Source organism: Lotus japonicus, chromosome 3 (genome assembly GCF_012489685.1).
Source record: "Lotus japonicus ecotype B-129 chromosome 3, LjGifu_v1.2".
Taxonomy (NCBI): Eukaryota; Viridiplantae; Streptophyta; class Magnoliopsida; order Fabales; family Fabaceae; genus Lotus; species Lotus japonicus.
This window is the reverse complement of record NC_080043.1, coordinates 79,572,137-79,590,770: the sequence shown is the minus strand read 5'-3', so window position 1 is coordinate 79,590,770 and position 18,634 is coordinate 79,572,137. Positions and strand designations below refer to the sequence as shown.

Sequence of the window (18,634 nt, the reverse complement as noted above, 5' to 3'; positions counted from 1 at the left end):
CTTGAAGCTCTTGCCTTTCTCTTGTAACAGAAGAAGAAAACACCAACTAGCACCAATAAAAGTACAAGAGCACCCCCCAAAGAAGCAACAAGGGGGATCCAAACCTTGTTCTTTCCACCATCAATGAGCGAAACAGGACAAGGTTGTAAAACCTTTGATATTCCCACATAGACCTTTGTTGTTGCTCAAGTCCAGAGGATGATAAGAGTTGAAAATGCCACTTTTAAGAACAGGGCCCTCCAAATGATTGTAGGAGAGGTTGAGGGGATGACAAGCCCCTCATTTCATTGATGGAACCGGGTATAGAACCTGAGAGATTGTTGTGAGAGATATTCAAGCTTATCAAACTTGAAAGCCTACTAAGATAAGGAATTTCTCCTGAAAGTGAGTCTCACTCAAATCCAAAAACTCTTGTAAGGCTGCAAGATTTCCAACTTGGTATGGAATTGTGCCATTCAAGTCATTGTTGCTAAAATTTAAACTTATCAATCCGGTGCAGTCCCCTATCTGACTTGGGATTGGTCCTAATAACATGTTCATGGACAAATCTAAAGACCTCAAATTTGAAAGTTTTCCAATTTCTACAGGTATCATGCCAGAAAGTTTGTTCTTACCTAAATTTAAATCATCCAAGTTTGAGGCATTTCCTACCTGTGGAGGAATCTCTCCTGAAATTTTGTTGGAGGATAAGTCTAATTTTGTTAGTTGTTCTAACTGAAAAACCTCACCTGGAATGTTGCCACTCACTGAATTCCCACCCATTTTGAGTGTTTGCAGATTTTTGCAGGCACCCCACTTTGAAGAGAGCTCACCTTTCACCTTGTTATAGCTGAAGTCCATGTAAGTAAGATTTGGATACACTCCAAAATCCTTATCTACATAGCCTGTGAGATGGTTGTTTTCTATTCTAACTCTGTATAATGATGTGCAGTTTCTGAGGCTCACTGGAATTGGACCAGTGAAACTGTTGTCTGCAGCACTGAAATTCACAAGCTTTCCACTTTTACACACCTGTGGTGGCAGTTCACCAATGAAGTTGTTCACAGCAAAATGCAGCACAACCAGAGAGGACAGGTTTCCAAATTCTTGTGGCACGGTGCCATTCAAGTTGTTGAACATAAATCTCACATCAGTTAGGTTGGTTAACTTGCCAATACTTGGGGGTATTGGACCTGAGAGATAGTTCTCATTCAATCTGAGAGTGCTTAAATGTGTGCAGTTTCCTAGTGATGGAGGAATTGCACCATAGAAGGTGTTATTATCAAGAGCTAGCACTGTCAAGTATCTGATGTTACCTATTTCATTTGGGATCCTGCCACCTAAGAGGGTGTCTTGGAAGAGAAGATTTTGAATACCAATAAGACCAGTTTTGGGGTGGCTTGATCCATCAGGAAACAAGCGAGGGTCTAGTATCCCTGCTATGCTATTTCTTGACACATCAAGCTCATAAAGTTGGGTCAAATTGGCAATAGAAAGTGGCAAAGTGCCATTGAAATGATTGGTGGAAAGATCAAGGTATTGGAGTTTTGAAAGCACACCAATGGTTTGTGGTATTGTGCCAGTGAGGCTGTTTGTTTTGAGATCAAGGCCAAGAAGGTTTGGGAAAACAGAAAAATTCAAGTACTGAAGGGTACCTTCAAGTCCAGTGTAGGCCAAGTTGATTATAGTGACTCTTCCTTGAGAATCACAAGTGACACCTCTCCATGAACATGGACTCTGATTTGCAGTTGAGTTGGTGACCCATGAATCAAGAATTGGTTGTTCAGGGAGACTTTGTTTCCACTTGAGCAAGGCCTCAGCTTGTGTTAGCCCTGAAGTGCCATGACATAGAGCCAGCAAAAACAAAACCACCAAAGCTACTGGAACTGTAAGGAAAGCATAACATGTTTGGTTGTGGTTGATCATTGTTCACAAACTAGCTTCTTCATCGCCTGAAAAAAAAAATGCACTTACTCCCTTATCTATATATCTATATATATATGTAAAGCACACTTGTGTTTTTTGCATGCAATAAATGCATTAAATCATAAAACCTCACATACTTTTATATTAAATACATTAAAAAATAAATAAATAAATAAATTAAAAACTGAAAAAATTTGTATTATAAAAAACTATTCAACTACTTATATTAAATAACAACATTCATAGACTTAAAATTGACTTGAGCTTTGCATTTAACAAATTTAAAAAATCAAATTTAAAAAAAAACTATATTAATAATTAATTTAGATAAAATACTTTTAAAATAAAAAAATTATATATATATATATATACATATCTATCTATCTATATACATATGTAAAGCAGACTTAAAAAAATAATATTAAACACATAAAAAATAGTAAATTTATTTTGAATTAAAAACATTAAATAAAAAAATTGAAAACTAAAATAAAAACTACATCAACTTTATTATTCATTATATTAATTATTAATTGTTAAACTTTTCAATTTCTCACATTTAAAAGTAAATATTAATATTTAAAACTTTTCAATTTCTCTTATTTAAAATGAAATATTTAAATTATTTAAATTTTAATTATCCATTAAATCATACAATCTCACATAATTTTATATTAAATACATTAAAAAATAAATAATTTAATAAATTAAAAACTGAAAAAAAATTGTATTATAAAAAAACTATTGAACTACTTATATTAAATAACAACATTCATAGACTTAAAATTGACTTGAGCTTTGCATTTAACAAATTTAAAAAATAAAAATTAAAAACAAAATAATATTATTAATAATTAATTAAATAAAATACTTTTAAAATAAAAAAAAATTATATATATATATATCTAACTATATACATATGTAAATCATACTTGAAAAAATAACATTAAACACAAAAAATAGTAAATTTATTTTGAATTAAAAACAGTAAATAAAAAAATTGAAAACCAAAATAAAAACTACATCAACTTTATTATTCATTATATTAATTATTAATTGTTAAACTTTTCAATTTCTCACATTTAAAAGTAAATATTAAAATTTAAAACTTTTCAATTTCTCTTATTTAAAATGAAATATTTAAATTATTTAAATTTTAATTATTCATTACAACTTGAGGTGAATTTTTAAAAAATAATAATAATTGAAATTGACTACCTTACATTAATGACAATAATAGATTGTTAATAATAATTTGTTTATATTATTTACATTATTGTTAATAATAATTATAAATCTTATTAGTTACTAATCAAAAGTTGAGAAATTTTAAAAAAATAAAAAATAAAACTTATTACTATTTATTACTTATAAAAAAATATTTATTAATAATTAAGGTCGAAAAAATGGTTGAAAATTAAAAAAAATGTCCCTATAAGATATTATTATTACTATATCGAATGTGTATATTATTTTTTAAAAAAATTAAATATGATTTTTGATCTATTATATAGAAGTAAAAATAACTTGATGAAGCATAATAGAGAAAAATAATTATAACAAAAGTTGAATAAATTTAAATTTACTAAATAATATTTTACGATACTAGAATTATAACTTATTATAATTTTTAAGTTAAAATTATTTCAAGTTCAAAAAAAAGTTAAAATTATTTTATTGTTGATAAAAAAGTATAAAAAATATGTTATTATAACTTATATTAAAACCTTATTACTTGATTTAAAATATTTTAAATTCACTTAAGGATTTTTCAAATTATTAAATTGGTTTTAAAAAATTAGTTATGATTGAAAAATAGAATAACATATGGGGACAATAATTGAGTATCAATGTTTACAACCGGATATATGATTAATCAGCACATCTGTAATTGAAACCACAATAATAGACCTAAAAATAGAGAACCCAAATCAATAAAATATATTACAACCAAAGTTTTTAAAATTAATTTAATACTAATACAAAAAAAATTTAATTACACTGTAATAATTTTTATACTATATTAAAAAAATAGTGTAAATAAACCTGTGCAACGCACGGGTATTATTTCTAGTATATATGTAAAGGAGACTTGAGTTTGGTTGCACTCTTTTACATCAAATGCATTAAATGATAAAACCTATCATTTGTATTAATAATTTAAATAATATACTTTTTTTTAAATGATCTTAAATAATAAAATTAAAAACTAAATAAAATTTCCCAAATCATAATATTAAAATTGAATGAAATTGCCTATGACCTATTCAACTACCTACTAAAATGTAAACCTCAATTTTTAAATTTTGTTATAAATACATACAAAAAAAAATCTTTGTATTATATACATTAAACTAAAAACTGATCAATAAAAATTTCAAATTAATAGTTATTCAACTACCACCTAATTTTCATGTTTGTTGTATAAGGTATAACAAAACATGACAAAATGCTCAAGGACATAACACTTAGTTTTATGAAAAGGAGTGAAACAAGACACTCTAATAAAAAAATTACATTGATATTTATCGACCAAAAGTTACACTGATAAAATTACACATAATTTATATGTGAACAATTTTAATTATATAATAATAATAATAATAAATATTATAAATAATTTATGTAAATCAGTATCTTAATAAAAGAGTGATTCAAAATATATTTGTGGATGCTTTATTTCCCTTAAGCAGTGTATCGGGTTCGAATCGTATGCATATATGAAAATGAGACTTGACCCATAACATTAAATGCAATAGTAGAAATGAAGACTCTCTATTCACCTCCTTGAAAATAAAGTTAAGCTCATGACTTTTCATTTTTCATAGTACTTCCTCACTTTCCTTCATGATAAAAAACCAAATTTTCCTACATAAACAAATTAACATCAAGACCCAAAATTAAATAATAATAAAATATTAATTATTAATAAATAATTTAGACAAAATAGTTTTAAATTTAAATTTTCGCAATAAGTTATTTGTGTATTATTTGAAAAAAATTAAATATATTTTACATCTATTAAATATAGTGAAAATGACTTGAGATGGCATAACAGAGGAAGCTAATTAAAAAAAAACTAAATAATTTTAAATTTAGTAAATAATGTTTTACGCTATTTAAGTTTTTTTGAAAGAGCTATTAAATTTATAATTTATTATAATTTAAAAATTTAAAATTGCTTTTTTGTTGATAAAAAACACACAAATTAGATTATTTTTATAACTTATTAGATGATATTAAAAATGTATTATTTAATATAAAATTCTTCAAACTTGCATAATTTTTTTCATATAAACAAATAAATGAATTTTTAATAAAACTAATTTAATGCTAATGTTTAAATTTAATAAATTTGAATATGTATTCTTTTACACAAAGAAAACTCTAAGTTGTCTCAAGATAATTATTTTTAATTTTATAATATTTAGGTAATGCTAATGAACACGACAAATCTTATCCATGACCAACACGACCAAACGTGATTGGTTAGTAATTTTGATTTTTCAAAACAAAATTCTTATTGTTATCAAACGTGATTTATTATCAGTATTTAAAATAGATTGTCCTGAAGATCGTGCAGTGGTTTAGTCGTGTAAAATATAATTGCTCCTTGAGAGGGGTGTTCTCTTGGAATCTTTTATTCAATCAATAATATTTTTGTTTTCAATAAAAAAAATTAAAAATTATTTTAATATTCATTTAAAGTATTATAATTTTTATATAATACTAAAAAATATTAGAAATTAACCCGTGCAACGCTCGGGTGTTATATCTAGTATAATTATATACCATCTGCTAGACGGCTAGTCATTCTAATTCTAATCAACCCAAAGTTAAGTTCTTACTTGAACGAGATTTCAATAATTTTATATTTTGATTTTAACACTCTCCTCCAGCAAGAGCCTATTAAACTCTAAAGCTATATTATACCATGACAACTAGTCGATTATTTCTGGCACGTGAGATTTTGATAAGTTATGACATGCATACTTGATTTAATTTCTATTGTATATTTTAAAGTATTTCAAAAAAATTAAACTATTACTTTATTATCCAGGCTCCATATTTTCAAATTCCTCAACTAATGATGATGTAGTCTTCAACGTATTTCCTTCATAATAATTGAATGATATGTATATATATATGTAAAGCACACTTGAGTTTTAGCATTAAATACCCAAACAAAACTCAAGTGTTGTTGTATTGTATTAAAAGCATCCCAAAAAAATTATAATAAATATATTAAACAATAATAAAACTAAAATTGAAAGAAATTATATTTTCAAAAACTATTCAACTACTTACATTAAATAACAATATTCATAAACTTAAAATTTACTTGAGTTTTGTATTTCACAAAATTAAAAATTAAATTCAAGAAGAAAATAATATTTATTAATAAATAATTTAGATAAAATATTTATGAAATTAAAAACTATTTATGCGTAAAGGAGACTTGATTTTTACATTAAACCATAAAACTCTCATACTTTTGTATGAAAATACATTAAGAAATAATAAATTTTCTTTGTAATAATATTATTAAAAATAATTAAAAACTGAAAAAAAAAATTGTATTGTAAAAAAAATTCAACTACTTACATTAAATAACAACATTCATCAACCTAAAATTGACTTCTAAAAAAAAACACTGAAATTATCTTAAGTTTTGAATTTGACAAATATTAAAAATTAAAATTATTTAATAATAAATAATATGGATAAAATATTTTAAAATTGAATAATGCCCTTAAATCAAGGTATTCAATATTAACTATAACTTATGTGCATTATGTCCCTGAATGATAGCTTAAGTGGTATAAGAGTTAAGGACATAAGGGTGGAGTGGGATAAAGGATGAAGGGTCCCGAGTTCGAATCCGGAGGAGAGATTAATTTACTAACACTTCTAACAACTAACATTTGCCTATAAAAAAAAAACACTTGAGTGCATTATTGAAAAAAATAGTTAAATATATTTTTTGACCTATGATATAGTAAAAATTACTCGAGGAAGCATAATAGAGAAAAATAATAACGGTCAAAGTTGAATAAATATTTGTTGTGAGAGGCCTGACCTATCCACTTAACGTGATCGTAGAGTCACAAGAGATTAGTCTCATTACTATCGAGTGTGAGAAAACATTTGCAAACCAAATAAGTTGAAAAAAATTAAATTCACAAGATAATATTTTTGGCTATTTCCTTTTGTCAAAAGGCTATATATGTTATCCCTTATTATAATTCAAAAAGTTAAACTTAATTTATTCTTCTTGGTATTGACATGTCACAACAAAAGACTTTCTAGGTAAAAAGTATAAAAAATGATATTAAAACTTATTTTATGGCATTAAACACTTATTACTTAACATTTTTTACGTAATTTAAATATTTTAAATTGACTTAATAAATTTTCATATTATTAAATAAATAAAAAATTTAACTGACAAAATTATTTCTATACAAATAATTAAATTTGAGTAATATTAATTATTTATACAAAAATAACTATAGTAATATTTAATGAAATGTCTTAACACAATATTTTTTATATTTATAATTAAAAATTGTTTTAATTTTTATTTAGTTAATTTATAATTATTTTATGTAATGTTAAAAAATAATGTAAATAAACCCGTGCAACGCACGGGTATAATATCTAGTTATAATGTATTTTAAAGACGATGCTGGCATATGAAACAGTTTTTCATCCTATTGTAATTACACATTTATTTCTTTAATCAGTTACCTTTTTTTTCTTTGAAACTGTGGATTCCTTTCTTTTAATGTTTGTTTTGAAAACTTGTGAAAAGAAGAATTGGATTAGCATTTTCCTCTTCACCAGCTCACACGGTTCAAATACTGCTTTGGTGTATATATACATGTTGATATGGCAGGTGGTGGATAGACACAGAAAAATAATATCTTCTTGAGTTCATATCCTAGTGTTTCTTTTTAGTTTTGAGTTTTAATAAGTGGTTTGAAGAGTCTGCTATATCTTGGGAAGTTGTCGCATCTAGAGCGAATAAACTCTTCAATTTAATCTTCACCATTGAAGCACCATACTCAATCAAATGTTGTTGGACAAAAGGATGGTTTTTCTTTTCGGATGGATAAAATGGAAGTGGATTTTCAGAGGGTGGCAAAGGTTAGCTTGTGACAAGCTCTTGCATAAAACATCTTGTGCTGAGAGGGGATCATAAGCAGCGAGCTCCCAAGTGTGCTAACACCAACTAGTCCACAACACTCTTTCTTTTTTCATCTTTTGCTTTTCTTTTCTTTTTTGCTTTTATGCTTTTTTCTTTTTTCATTATATTTTATATTTTTTATGACAGAAGATTTAACTAATTTAAAAGACAAACGACACATCAGTCCCCAGTGAAATGAGTAATAATACAATGGAGAAATATTGCACTAGCCCCCCGGTGCAGGGGTGATCCTTGTCCAGTAGTCCTGAGTCATGGTGATGGAATTCTGATTTTAGAGTCTCATAAGGAAGCTCTGTAACGGCTCTGCACTCCCATCCCTTCTTTTCTTTTTGCAGATTTTCCATCTTTTTGTACTGCAATATCAATAATGATTCTTGAACCATGATACAGTAGAAACACCCCTAAACACCCCGTTTTTTGCGGATTTTCCTTCACATTTCCTGCGGATTTTGCAACGGAAAAATTTTGAAGGAAAAGTTTGTAAGAAAATCTGCAGGAAAGTACTATTTTCATAGGAATTTTCGCAGGAAATGATATTCCCGCGGTTACTAACCGCCGCTAATAAACTGCATATAAATTCGAAGCAAAATCCACAGGAAATTCTGAAACAAAATTCACAGAAAAAATGGTGTTTGGGGGTGTTTCTACTATATCATGGTCCAGGAATCCTGCAACACATGCACTCTCTACTGCTGTGCAAAATGCCACCGCCACTACCAGGCCTAGCTTTCCCCCAATTTTGACTCCTTTCTTCTTGCTTCCCCTTTCCTTCCTTTCTTTCTCTCTTTTTAGTCACTTTTTCGTGACTTCCTTTTCTTGTTTTTTATATTTATTTTTCTTTTAACCAAACTTTACTTATTCTACGAGACCTTTCTTTCTCTTTTCTTCTTTTTTTTTTTCTTTGTTTTAACATTTTTTTGTTTTTTATTAATAATAATAAAGTAAAGAAAAATGAAATAAACATTATATTCACATGAATCAAAAATCAAAGTTAAAATAAAAAACATACTTATATAAAAGTAAAATGAACACGGATAAAATTGGGTGCTGACACCCTTCAACACTTGAACTTTTCTGTTTTTCCAAACCTTCTTAGCCTTGATCTCAAAGAAAACAGGGAACCATACACAAACCATTGGTGTGCTTTCAAAAAAAAAAACGTTTTCTGAAATAATGTTAATAATCCAATTGTCAGAAGAAAAATGGAAAATACGTGGACTGTCAAGAATTGCAGCAGATTATTATGAGTAACAGGGAGGTCCAAAATTACTGGCAAGGGAATGAAATAATAGAGGTGAGAGCTCTGATAGCCAAGGATTGGACTGTGACTGTGGTTCATGTTTCCCGTGAGGAGAATATGGTTGTCGATGCGCTGGCGAAACTTGCCGTCTCTGAAGGCTGGAACTGGAAGATTTGGAACGCACCCCGTCGATGGTTGTACCCCTGCTTTGCCAGGATTTAGTTGCTTAGTCTTTGCTTTGTTTCTCTTCCTTTTGTAACAAAAAAAAACGAGTTTTGAAAAATTATAAGGCAGTGTGATTTGGAAACTAAAAAAATAAAATAGATCAAGAACATCTATGTTTTTAATATTTAAGAGAAAAAAGATTATGCACAATTGGTGTAAAGTTTTTTTACACCGTCAACCAATCAAATTTCAAAGATGTGTCACGTCAATTAATGAAATTAAATAAAACGAGAGATTTTCTCACATCCTTGAAATCTGATTGGTTTACGGTGTAAAAAAACTTTAGACCATTCGTGCATAGAAATTAAACTCAATTTTTAATAAGTTTTAAAAATCAAAATAGTTTTTCTGCTTTTAAAAAACTAAATTGTTTAGCAAATTAAAGCAGTAATCAAATCTGTGGAAATGGTTCATCATGTTCTCCTATGTTAATTTTTGTAGGTTCGGATGAAATGGGTTTAAATAGGAGACTCCTGCAGCGATCTCCATGTCGAAAGGGAAGGATGAAATTCGATTTTGGTAGATATGCTGTGGGTCGAGATTTTGCATCAAACGATAATCCACATTTGACATTACCACAATTTTTTATGAAGATGGCTTAAATAGTTTAATTTGAGATGAAAATTCTATATGGTATCATTAAATATGAGACAAAAAACATGAATATCCGAAGAAAAGGAGTGTTTTTTTAGGCATAAAAAAGTTTTTAATCCCAGCAAAATACCCTATTTTTTTCATCTTTGGAAAATATTTTTCATCCTTCCAAAATCTTTTTGTTTTTCATCCTTTCCTTTAACTTTTCCATCCAAACTAAACGAGAGGTCGAGAGCTATAGTGAGTGTGAAACGTGAATTATTTCAAATTATTATTTTTCCACTAAACATGACTCATCACACCTCCCATTTAACTATTTTTTTTATCTCTTTTGGATGAAAAAATTGACTATAAGGATGAAAACAAAAGTTATGAGAGGTTGGAAAACGAAAAAAAATCCCAAGGATGAAAAATAGAAACAAGGTCTTTTGCAGGGAGAAAAACTTAAATAAGCCTTTTTTTTAATAAAAAGATTGAGTGAATCACCATTTTGGTCCCTAAAAATGTAGCGACTCGTCACTTTAGTCCCTTAATATCAGAAATGGTTTAAAAAAGATCTGAAAGTGTTGACGTCGGTCATAGTAGTTCCTATCTATCTATGTTTGCTCTTAGTCCCTAGTCACTCTCCAATGTTAAGTGACACATAGACATACACATTTGTCACCTTATGTCCCACGTGGATTTCAATTTGGTCCCCAACATTACCAATTTAGTCCTTAAAAAATCAAATAAAAAATTAGATCATCTTCTTCTTCCTTATCATCTTCAACATCATCTTCATCTCACTCTCTTCATCATTCATATTGCTACCTTCATCCTTTCCAAAACAATCTCAAATTCAAACCCAAAATTTTAGATCATCTTTCCTCAATCCAGATTTTAATAATCAAAATTTTTCAAGACATAAATCAAACACCAACTGACCCTATAGAATCATCAGCAGTCAATACAAGTAACTTAGATGAAAATTCAATGACCCATTTGTTGTTTCTTAAGATCTGAAGCCTAGCAATATCAATTGCATACAAATATACAGATCAAACTTCATTCAAGACATACATCAAACACTTGGTGGATCTGAAAACCCAATGGTGAATTTTGCAAAGCAAAAAACACAAGACAGAACAGATCTGAATCTACAATGAAAACAAAAAACAAAACCCTAGATCCAAAATTGAGAAACACAAACAGATCTAGCAAAAAAGGGAGAGAAAACATACCTTGCTCTTGGTGACAGAACCATTAACATTGATAGCAGGGAACAAGAGAGTTCCATTGGCCTGCATCTGGTAAAGCCTCTTGACTCCAGTGGTTGTCTCCTTCGAGACACCAACGAGCCTCTCCTTCATCTTGTGGTACCTATGGGAGCCAGTCTTCAACCTGTCCCTGATGATGGTGAGCACGATATGGAACTCGGGTTGTTGGTGGAAGTTGGGTCGGGAAGCTCACCGATCTACTCGAACGCCTCTTCAGCCTTAACCCCTCGTGGATGAGGAGGGTTGAAACAACCCGTTTACTTTATAAATAAAAAAATAATAATAAGAAAAGAATAAAAGGAGCATCAAATAGAAAACTGAATACACATATATAAAACAACAACAACAACAAAAAAACTTATATTTATAATAATGATTAAAGAAAAACTAAAGCTAACCAAACTTTTAAAAGAAACCCGCTCTGTCCCAATATAAAAAAGGTATCCCTCACTTTCTCTCTCTCTCGTAAACCACTTTTTCTCATATGTGCGGCAACCATTTCTCCTTCACTGTTCTGGTTCATAATTTTCTTCTTTCTTCACCAAGAATCAAACAATGCTCCACCATAAAAATACATACGGTTGAAGGAAAAGTTTATCATTCAAGTGAAAGAGATTTTGGAATATTTTGAGGGCTAGGGTTTGTGCTCTAAGGAAGGAGAAGAGTACCCACTCTTACAGAACGGCTTATTTGGCTTATTGAGGTATACCTTCAACCTACAAATTTCAATAATACTATTATAGCACAGTTTAGAATTAAGTATAATTATTTTTAGGGCTTTATTTATACATTTGGGAATTTTATGGCTTCTCATGGGTAGTATGTCAAAAGGGTAACAAGTGCTGAAGGTTTGAGGTTAATTTTGTGTTCATATTCGACGGCGAGTGGATCGTTCGATGGTCGTAGGATTGCTGAAAGCAATCGTGGTTATTCTTCATAGTTGTGAGTGGTTTTTAACTGCTATGACATATTCTTAACAGTCTTATAACTGATTTGATTACTTTATCATATTGCCTATTTATCTAAATTGGGGAAACGTGTTTTTATATGTTTGACTATCATTCTTGAACTCTAAAAGCTGATTTTATGAAGCTGATTTTGAGCATGTTTTATGAATTGGTATGAGAATAGAATGGCATTGGGTTAGTTTTGAGATTATGTGAAATTAAGATCGTGAACTTGAAAAGCTTTGATGAGCATTGAAAAGTTGATGTTGAGAATGTTATTTTGAAAAGCTTTGATGTACATTTGAAAGTTGATTTTGAGACTGTTGATGAGACTTGTATTGGTTTGAGAAAATGGTTTTGGGGATCCTTGATAGAACCCCGTAGCCGTTAGCGGAGGTAACGGTCTAGGTGCACCTAGCTAGTTTGATTCCGGGAGGAGAGGGCTATCCGTTAGATGGAGTCGCCAGTGCACGGAAAGGGCTATCAACGAGATGTAGCTTCCCCCGATGAGATTGATGAGATATGACATGATTCCGGGTGGAGAGGGCTATCCGTTAGATGGAGCCGCCTCTTGGGTAAGAAAATCCTTAAGAGGAAAGGGCTATCAACGAGATGTAGCTTCCCCCGATGACACGATGTGACTTGAGAAAGGAAAGGGCTATCCGCTAGATGGAGCCGCCCCTATCGGAGAGGCCATCCATTAGGAGGAGAGAGCTATCAGTGAGATGGAGCCGCCTCACGGTTCTACATGTGTGACCCTATTACATTAAATTTCTGATTTTAAATGTCTTCACTTATTGACATGATTTTAACCTATCTATTTGACATGATTATTTATGATCTTTATGTGTTTCATTACTTTTAGCATTGAAATGGTTTGGACTAATATTGTTGGTGATAGTGATTATCTAAACTGAGTTGAGAGCGAAAAACTCGTGCCTCTAATGTTTCCCCTTCCTGTTCATGGTGGTTGTTGACTGCTCACTAAGTCTTTGTGACTTACCCCATTCATTATTTTCCCTCCACAGATTTTCAGGAAACTGAGTAGCAGATTGTTGTCAGGTTCAGATCATTCGGCTCATTTCGTTTATAGGCCTCATTTGGCAGGTGGTCATATTTGTGTCTTTGTTTTTCTGCAGCTATAGGGGAGTCTTGGGGGATATCAGTTTGAGTTGTTATTTATTATTTTAATTTAAGAATTAGCACTTTAGTGCTGGATTTGGAATTTATGTATTCTTGGAATTCCAGTTATGATAAATCTCAATTGATAGGTTTTATTATTTTGGGGATATCGATATTACGGGAAGGATTCTTTTGTATTTTTTTTTATAAATTCTGGTAAACATGTATAACTTTGGGAAATCATTTTGGAAAGTAGGTTTTGGTTAAATAGGCTTGCCAGGCTAAGGTGATAGTCTGTGCGCCGGTCACGGCTTAGAATTTTGGGTCGTGACAAGGGTAGCACCACCATCGTTGTAACACCCCACTTTTCGTTATTAGGTTATTTATTATTTTATCTTAATTATTATTATGCTATATGGTATTTTGATAATTTATGCGATTTAATTAGATGATTATGTGATTATGTGATTTAATTAGATGATAAGGTCATTAAGTGATTTTATTAGATAATTAAGTTATTATGTGATATAGATAAATTAGGGTTTTAGGTTTTAAGTGAGTAGTTGGGAGTGGGGCCCATTGTAAGATTATTTAAGGGTTATGAGAGAATTAAAAAGGGAGAAATCAGAAAATTAGGATTAGAGAAGCAGCAGAACAGAGGAACACGTGAAAGGTGAAGGAGAGGAGAAAAGGTGGAGAAAACCTAGAATTTGATCTTCAAGAAGAAAAGGGTCAAGGAGGCTTTGTACCGGTGTCATAGAAGGTAAGGGTTTGAATTTACCTTGTATAATTGTAGAATAACAGAGGTTGAGTTTAACATGAAGGACCTCCATCTTATTTGAAAATTCAGAACTGAGAGACTGTGTTGAGTGTTAACATGTGGTGAGCAAAATTGATTTTGAGCGAAATTGAGGTTCCGGGGAAAATTGGGTTCTGTTCTGTTTTGCCCGCAGATACCCTAACAGTCTGTGTTGTAGAGAGCATAACTCTCTCTACAGAATTCCAAATTGAGTGAAACCAATTTTGTATGAAAGCTAACTCATAGGGCTATGTTGGATAATATTTTCATAATTTTTGGATTGCTGGTTCAATACCAGAATCATTTGCATGTTCATTCTGTTTCTGCCCGCAGACACCCTGGCAGCCTGCGTTGTAGAGAGCATAACTCTCTCTAAAGAATTCAGAATTGAGTGAAACTAATTTTGTATGAAAGCTAACTCGTAGGGTTATATTGGGTATTATTTTCATAATTTTTGGATTGCTGGTTCAATACCAGAATTATCTGCAAGTTCACTCTGTTTCTGCTCGCAGACACCCTAACAGCCTGTGCTGTAGAGAGCATAACTCTCTCTACAGAATTCCAAATTGAGTGAAACCAATTTTATATGAAAGCTAACGTATAAGGCTATGTTTGGTAAAATTTTCATAATTTTTTGACTGCTCATTTAGTACCAGGATTATATGCAAGTTTGCTATGTTTCTGCTTATTTCTGGGATTGATTCTGAAACTGATTCTGGTAATTGATGTGAAACATTTGATGATTTTGTGTTGCTAGTATGTTGGTGGAATAGTGAATGATTTGATAATTATATTGAAGTGTTATTTTGTGCAATTTTGGTGTGATTTCCGTTATGGAATTTGGTGAGAAAATATGTTATATATTTGGGGCTGGAGTGGTCTCAAATTGCATGTTTTAATTTATGAGTTTTTGCACGAAATACACTTCATTTAGTCAAGAGACAACGTGTCGGTTTTCATCGGAAAACTGAGGTTTGTCCTAGAACTGGAGTGGTTCTGGAAGTCTGGCGTGGACTTCATTGGTGGTTAACTGTCTGGAGTGGACGCGGTGATACCGCTAAGGTTAACAATTGGTACCACATGCATACATTAGAGTCTCACACACTAAGTTTCACGTTTTCAGTGGTTTTATGTGTTTGGTGATTTGTTGGTGAATTGTTTTGCTGTTGTGGTAAAGTCGAATTATTATTCTTCTTTAAGCTTATAATTTTCCGAAACATTAATAAGAATTGTGAAACTGTCTTGAGAGAAAATATTATAATCACTCAGATTTTAAAGACAATGTGAATAGTTTATAAAGCATGATCTGAATTGTTTACTTGCTCTTTGTTATGCTATATTTTATACAATGTAAGTTCTTACCCTTATGTTGGAATGATGTTCTATGCGACATCGCTCAGGTACTGGTGGTAGAGATGTGGCTCATGAGGAGTAGCTTTGGAGAGTCTTAGTTTATGTTATTATTATTATTATTATAATAAAATAAGTGTCTTTCTCTGTAATGTAACACTGGGTAGATATTTTACGTTACTTTTACATTTATGTTGAGAGGATTTTATAACCTCTCCTTATGGAAGTTGTTGAATAATTTTCTAAATGCTGGCGATGTCGTTCTGTACATGGCCGAAGTGCCTATGAAATTCAGTTTTGAGTATAATGAATTTTATTGGAATATTATGGAAGATAAACCTATTTAGATAAGTGATTTTATGCATCTTAGGATTATCTGGCTTGTTTAGAAATTTTATTGGCAGGAATAATTCATTCTTTGGAAAGCATATGAACTTATAAATTTTCAAACACAATCAGTGTTAATTTTAATGAGTTTTCGTGAAGAAGTGTAATGCTCCCTTGATATGTTTTTAAACTCTGATAAACGTTTTTAAATAAAACAATGGGAAAAAGGGGGTGTTACAATCGTCATCAACGATGAGATCAGGACCACCACTGATGTAACATCCCGATTTGACGACTGGCCTCACGGTAACAACACGAGTCTTTTTAGCGCGCTTTGTCCTCACTTACGCGCTTTCCGGGAAAACTTCCCAGGTGGTCACCCATCCCAATATTTCTCCAAGGCAAACACACTTAACCATGGAGTTTTTATGAGTTGGGCTCCCGAAAAGAAGTTGCAACTTGTTGCCATGAGTAGTACCAATCAAATCTTTTATGCCCTCCTCAACTGTATAGTCCATCCCTATACAGTCTCGGAATACCTCTTGTTCGGGTGTGAGATCGGTTCATTCATGTGCCCCTCCGCCTAGAAGCCTACTAGGAGCCGATGCATGTCCTGCCTCACTGCACCGGCGATCACTCCCCGCTCTCGTCGGCCCTGGGTGTCACAGGCCCACCAGCTTCCGCTTGGTTCGTCCCCGAACCACACCGTACTCGGAGAGGTCGGCTCTGATACCATTTGTAACATCCCGATTTGACGACTGGCCTTACGGTAACAACACGAGTCTTTTCAGCGCGCTTTGTCCTCACTTACGCGCTTCCCGGGAAAACTTCCCAGGAGGTCACCCATCCCAATATTTCTCCAAGGCAAGCACACTTAACCATGGAGTTTTTAAGAGTTGGGCTCCCGAAAAGAAGTTGCAACTTGTTGTCATGAGTAGTACCAATCAAATCTTTTATGCCCTCCTCAACTGTATAGTCCATCCCTATACAGTCTCAAAATACCTCTTGTTCGGGTGTGAGATCGGTTCATTCATGTGCCCCTCCGCCTAGAAGCCTGCCAGGAGCCGATGCATGTCCTGCCTCACTGCACCGGCGATCACTCCCCGCTCTCGTCGACCCTGGGTGTCACAACCGAGACCCCAGTTGAGGGCGCTCGGTGCACCACCAGTACTCCTGGAGGGTCTCACCCTTCCAAGAGAAGACAGCGGCGCTGTCACAGGATATGGCGACGGCGGCGTGGTCCTGGGTGGAGAAGATTATTAAAATCTGGATCGAGGAAAAATGATATGAAATTTTGGGTTTGAATTTGAGATTATTTCTGAGAGGATGAAGGTAGCAATATGAATGATGAAGAGTGTGAGATGAAGATGATTTGAAGAGAGTGAGATGAAGATGATGTTGAAGATGATGAGGAAGAAGAAGATGATTTGATTTTTTCTAAAGGACCAAATTGGTAATGTCGGGGACCAAATTGAAATCCACGTGGCACATAAGGTGACAAGTGGGTGTGTCCATGTGTCACATAACATTGGAGAGTGACCAGGGACTAACGGCAAACATAGATAGGGACTAATATGACCGATGCCAACACTTTCAGGTCTTTTAAAAACCATTTCTGATGTTAAGGGACTAAAGTGATGGGTCACTATATTTTCAGGGACCAAAATGGTGATTCACTCAAAAAGATTTGAGTTGTAGTAGATCGAATACAGTCTTGTACTAGACATATTGGCCCGCATGGTGGTTATTGAAAAAAGTTCTCCCGTGTCAACTGTCAAGGGTTCAATTCTAGTATGAAGAAGTGAAATCAAGAGAATACAATCTCGTACAGCATGATTTAGGCAATTTAAATTTCTCAAGCACAATAAGTTTTTTTAAAAAATGATATATAAGGGCAAACAGAACAGAGCAGAGGAACTAGTTCTTCAAAATCAATTATTATACAAAGTATTGCAAACGTAATACATGAACGACACTAAACAAATGAATGTTGAATCTTATACATACACATGCTCATGATAAGCATATTGAGTCCAATGTTTATTGCACAAAACATCAATAACAAAATTTAGAAACTTTATATATGGTCATCTCTGATCATTGAGTCGGACTCAAGTATTTTGGATGAAAATTGTGGCCACGTGCGCCATCTGCGCCCCGATCTGTACTCGAACTCGTTTCATATGCAGCTACAGAATAAACACAGGAAAACTTAATCAAAATTAATGTTTGGTTTTTATATATATAATAACAGTAATTAATGTGATTTTAGTCTAAAAAACGTGTCAATTATACAAAGCTAAGCTAAGCCCGAGATTAACTTAATTAATTACCTGCATAAATTGGAGAAGCAGCACCATTGTTAATGTTCCTTGCAAATGCTATGTTTGAGTTGACAGAAAAGCTCAACACACAGAGAAACAGAATCACACAGACAAGGGAGGAACTCTTACAAGCCATGACTACTCAGTCTCTAGTGCACTTCAAAAGCACTCACAAAACATGCTAATTTATAGTCCAAACTCGGTGGTGGTTGTTTTCTTCTAGTTGTAACTTTTTGACCTGTTATTGACTTTACGACCTCGAGATTGCAATAATTAAAACACTTTAACAACCACTGGACGCGTTGTGTCCAGCAAGAAATTTCCTAAGTGCCAC

The 18,634-nt window shown here is 32.0% G+C and overlaps 2 long non-coding RNA genes and 1 pseudogene across 2 annotated transcripts; 1 reads left to right on the top strand and 2 right to left on the bottom strand.

Moving 5' to 3' along the window:
- The window catches only part of LOC130744797 (probable leucine-rich repeat receptor-like protein kinase At1g35710), a 12,598-nt pseudogene extending 895 nt beyond the window's left edge, over positions 1-11,703 (bottom strand).
- Positions 11,704-12,142: 439 nt separating this feature from the next.
- On the top strand, positions 12,143-13,900 carry LOC130746266 (uncharacterized). Its single transcript, XR_009022072.1, has 2 exons — positions 12,143-12,373; positions 13,407-13,900. It is a non-coding gene; the product is annotated as an uncharacterized LOC130746266 (long non-coding RNA).
- Positions 13,901-17,897: 3,997 nt separating this feature from the next.
- On the bottom strand, positions 17,898-18,634 carry LOC130746265 (uncharacterized). Its single transcript, XR_009022071.1, has 2 exons — positions 18,310-18,634; positions 17,898-18,165 (listed from the first exon to the last, which is right to left on the bottom strand). It is a non-coding gene; the product is annotated as an uncharacterized LOC130746265 (long non-coding RNA).